This window comes from Camelina sativa, chromosome 5 (genome assembly GCF_000633955.1).
Source record: "Camelina sativa cultivar DH55 chromosome 5, Cs, whole genome shotgun sequence".
Classification (NCBI taxonomy): Eukaryota; Viridiplantae; Streptophyta; class Magnoliopsida; order Brassicales; family Brassicaceae; genus Camelina; species Camelina sativa.
The window spans coordinates 21,370,700-21,376,178 of record NC_025689.1 but is presented as its reverse complement, the minus strand read 5'-3'; positions in this window follow the sequence as shown (position 1 = coordinate 21,376,178).

The following is a 5,479-nucleotide window of genomic DNA, read 5'->3' as shown; positions in this document are numbered from 1 at the left end:
GGGGGGGGGGGGGGGGGGGGGGGGGGGGGGGTGGACCGATTGGTAGCGATTCTCAGGCAGCTCAAGGTGATAAAGGGAAAAAAGGGAAAGGGCATTTGGTTCTTCGGGGGGTCAGCACAAAGAAGCGGAATGCTGCTCTGCTTTTGTCTCCACGACGCCGTCCTCCTCCATCTGTTCAAACCTTGGGGACAATGATCATCCTCTTAAGGCTCAGGAAGGGGCTAAGGGAGGTCACGGTGGGTCCAAACCACCAAAACCGATGGTCTTTAAATGAACATCTTGAGTTGGAATTGTCAAGGTCTCGGAAACAAGGTCAGTATCGGGAATCTCCGGGACTTATGGAATAAGCATAGGTCAAATTTTTTATTTCTTATGGAAACTAAGCAATGTTTTTCTTTTTTGGAACAATTTGTAGGCTATTTTGGCTATAAAAATTTAAAACTGTGGAACAAATTGGTTGTAGTGGAGGGTTGGCCCTCTTTTATAATAAAGATGTTTTTAATGTATCAATTTTATTTGAGTCCAACCGTTTAATTGATGTTGAGGCTGTCTATAATGGTCAAGTTATTCATTTAACTTTTATTTTTGGGGATCCTGTTCCAATTGGGACCTCGTTTGGGAAAGATTATTGAGGATCAGTTCTGCTCGATCGACTCCTTGGTTCATTGTTGGAGATCTTAACGAGTTAACAGGAAATCATGAGAAGAGAGGGGGGAAGCTTCGTCATGCTTCTTCCTTCCTCTCCTTTAATGGGATGATTTGGGATTGTGGTTTTTTGGAATTCCCGTATCTGGGAGATTGTTTATCTTGGAAGGATTGGCGTGATAAAAAACCAATCCGTTGCCGGTTAGATAGGGCTCTGGGTAATGAAGACTGGCACGATTTGTTTCCGGATACGGTTACGGAATATTTACCAAGGATCACCTTGGATCACGCCCGCTTGTGGTGAATATAGGTGCCAAGCGACCGCGAGGGCGACGAACTTTTATGTTTGATCGTCGTTGGGTTGGTAAGGCGGGTCTGATGGAGACTATTTCGCAGGGTTGGAATGGGGGACAAGATGTGGGTCCGACAACTTTTGTGGACAAAATTGTAAATTGCCGACGAGCTATTTCTCATTGGCCTAAAACGCAAGTTCCATTCGGACGGGATACTATTGAGGATCTTAAGCGCCAGTTGGCGGTGGCTCAAGCTGATGATGCGGTTTCTTAGGAGGTCATTACTGATTTAACCACATGTCTGTCGGATGCCTATAATGATGAGGAAATTTATTGGTATCAGAAAAGTCGTAACCAATGGATGCGGGTGGGGGATAAAAACACAAAGTATTTTCAAGCTCAAACAAAGCAGCGACGGGTTCGGAACCGAATCACTGGCCTTTACGATAGGAATAATGTTTGGTCAACAAAGGATGACGGATATTTGCACCGTGGCGGTATCGTATTTTGAGGATCTGTTTACTTCTATTAATCTGTCTAATTTTGAGGATGCTCTTCGTGAGGTGCAGATGGTAATAACGGATGAGGTAAATGAGAGGTTAATGGCACCGGCAATGGAGGCGGAGGTTCGTAAAGCTTTATTTCTGATGTCCCCGGATAAGGCCCATGGGCCGGACTGGATGACTACTTTGTTTTACCAGAAGGCTTGGAGAGTGGTTAAACAGGATTTGGTGGCTATGGTAAACCGGTTCTTTGTAAAGGGGGTTTTTGATAAAAGTTTGAATAGGATGCATATCTGTTTAATTCCGAAGGTGGCCAAGCCTACCAGGATGGCGGAGATGCGACCTATTAGTCTCTGTAATGTGGGGTATAAGCTTATTTCAAAAATCATGTGTCAACGTTTAAAAGTAGTGTTACCTGAGCTTATTTCGGAAACACAATCCGCTTTTGTTCCAGGACGTTTGATTTCGGATAACATCCTTATTGCTGAGGAGATGTTTCATGGTTTAAGGACAAATCCTTCCTGTAAAGGTAAATTTATGGCAATCAAAACAGATATGAGTAAGGCGTATGATCGAGTGGAATGTGGTTTTATTGAGACTCTGTTACGGAAAATGGGCTTTGGAGAGACGTGGATTTCCAGAATTATGTTTTGTGTAACTTCTGTTGAATACAAGGTCCTTCTCAATGGGCAACCCAATGGCAGGATTGTCCCAGAGCGGGGTTTAAGGCAGGGTGATCCGTTGTCACCTTATTTGTTTCTTCTGTGTACGGAGGTCTTAGTGGCAAATATCCGGAGGGCTGAGCGGGATAAATTAATTACAGGGATTAAAGTTGCGAATAAATGTCCCCCAATTACGCATTTGTTATTTGCGGATGATAGTCTATTTTTCTGCAAGGTTGATAGAGCTCAATGTGGTGTAATTTTGGATATCTTAAAACAATATGAGGCAGTCTCGGGCCAGCAAATTAATTTTGCTAAATCTTCAATCCAGTTTGGTCATAAGGTGGATGACGCTATATGGACGGAGATGCAGGGGGTTTTGGGGATAACGAATTTGGGTGGAATGGGATCATATCTAGGGTTACCGGAGAGTCTGGGTGGGTCCAAGACAAAGGTTTTCTCTTTTGTTCGTGATCGTCTTCAGGGTCGAACGACGGGTTGGACGGTGAAACTTCTCTCTAAAGGGGGAAAAGAGGTGATGATTAAGTCTGTAGCTACGGCGGTTCCGACATTTGTAATGTCGTGCTTCCGGTTATCGAAAACAATAACGTTAAAACTCACGAGTGCAGTGGCAAATTTTTGGTGGAGTACATCAGGACAGTCTGGGGGGATGCATTGGTTAGCTTGGAATAAGCTCTGTTGCAGTAAGCAATTGGGGGGCTTGGGTTTTAGGAATGTTGATGCTTTTAATTCAGCTTTGTTGGCAAAGCAATTGTGGCGGCTGATTGAGGCTCCAGATACCTTGTTTGCTCGGGTTTTCAAAGGCAGTACTATCGAAATTCCAATCCTTTGGAACCGATACGATCTTATTCTCCTTCTTATGGATGGAGAAGCATTACTTCCGCTAGAACTTTGGTTAATAAAGGGCTTATTTTACGGGTTGGTTCGGGGGAGTCCATTTTGATTTGGACGGACCCATGGGTACCGGCTCAATCCCCAAGACCAGCGACCAGTAAGGGTCCTCTTAAGGATCCTTCTCTTAAAATCTCTCATTTAATTGAGTGTCACACAAATTCTTGGCGTATTGATATACTCAAGGAGCATTTCGCCCCGGAAGATGTTGATCTGATAGGGGCTATCCCTTTAGGGAATACTCGGCTACCTGATTCCATGGGTTGGCATTTTACCGGTAAGTATACAGTTAAGTCTGGGTATGAAATGGAACGGTTTGCAAGTTCACAGGTTACTAGGGTTTCTCGTGTGGGTCCAGAGATTACTTCCCTTTTTGCGGGTGTCTGGGGTGTTTCATGTCCACCGAAAATAAAACATTTTATGTGGCAGGTCTTGACAGGATGTATTTTGGTTTCGGCCAACCTGCGGCGTCGCGGTATTGCGTGTGATTCTGGGTGTGTCCGATGTGGGGATGAGGAAGAAACAATTAATTATGCCATTTTCTGGTGCCCATCGGCTAGACAGGTGTGGGCTTTAGCTCAAGTCCCTGTAGGTTCGGTTTCTTTTCCGACGGAGTCCGTATACGCTAATGTGGATCATTTCTTGGGTTCTGCTAATCCGGGATCACAGATAGTCGCCTTTCCGTGGATTATGTGGTATATTTGGAAAAAGCGAAACGCTTGTGTCTTTGAGAATGTTATGGATAAACCCCTGGATGTTGTTTGATTGGTGGAGGGGGAGGCAGCTGTCTGGTTGCAGGCTCAGGTGGAGGTTGAGGATGGGGATCAACCTCATACCTCACCTGCCCCTGATTCTCGACAAAGGGGGCCCCCACGTTCCCTTCCTGCCTCTTTTACAGGTTATAGGTGTTTTGTTGATGGCTCTTGGAAGGAGTCAGATACTTATGCAGGTGCAGGTTGGGTTTGTTCTGCCCCTCACTCGGGGTCAGATATGGGAGCTACCAATCTTCGACGCAGTTTATCTCCATAACATGCTGAAGTAGAAGCTTTTATTTGGGCTATGCGGTGCATGATCGGACACGACTATCGGGACGTGGCTTTCTATACGGACTGTTCTGATTTGGTGAAGATGGTGTCTTCTCCTCATGACTGGCCGGCTTTTACACCCTACCTCGAAGATATCAAGATAGACCAAGCGGAGTTTTCATCCTTCTCTCTATCCTTTGTTCCTCGTAATGCGAATGTCACAGCGGATTCCCAGGCTCGTCAAGGGAGACTGTCTCTGCAGCATGTTCTGTTTGTGATCTGCAGGTCAATTGGTGGCAACTTGTCTGTGGGAAGGTTGTTAAAGGGTGAGGGACCAGGGTTCGAGGAACGCCTGATGCACCAATAACCTACTGTGGATTTGGATATTCACAGTGATGGGTTAAGATCGATGCCCTACAAGGCCAGCCTATGGGGGCAACTAGCAGTGAGGCTAGTGGGGTCCACGGACGGGTTGTCACATTTTTCCATCTTCTCCGATCGAACACCACGAGTCAACAAAGTGACGTGGAACCGAGGATTATTACTGGAAAAAAATGATGAGTTGTATTAATTCTTATAATTTGGTTGGTTACCTATTTTAACTGAGGTGTCAGTCTCTGCTTTAATACAAAAATTGATATGTCATGCTCTAGAGAGAAACATCTTGTTCTTTTATTGTATTGATTATTTCCTCTGTTTTAAATTAGGTGTCCTTTTAATTTTTTTTTTTTTTGAATAAGTGTTATATTACATTTCAATACAGACTTTTGATAAAAGAAAAACTTCAAGTCATAATCTTTATATCATTTCTCTAAACCAAATTATCTACATAACCTAGTTATGCCTATAGTTGATAACTTCCACTCTAGGATATTTTAATCTTATTTTTTTCCATTCAAATTAAATATTTTTAAAGTAACTTCAAAATCAAACTTTATATACTTGGAATTTATTAATTTCAGATCCCACCATTCAAGATGGATTGACAATTAAATTATATTGATTTAAATCATTCAAAAATATATATACGATCATTTGAAGTAAATGAATTTACAACAAAAAAATGAAAACAAATAAAGATAATTTTACGGAATAGTGTTTTTAGTGAAGTGGTTAAAAGTCCACATGTGCGACCTTTCTCATCGGAATTCGACTCGAGAAATTGTGTTAACCGCATACTAGAGATTGATTATGAATCAGACGCGGTTGATCCAAAGATATCAAAAATAATAAAGAAAAGTTTTTCTTGTTTTTTTTTTTGACCTCGTAAGTTTTATTGAATTCCATATATTACATACGCACGTAATATACCGTACATAAATATATCGACTCCATGGTACAATATTTATTACATATAACAAACTTATAAAATTCACCCATCTAGGCGCATATCTAGTATATGCCACTCCACACCCTCCATGGCTGATTCACAACGAATG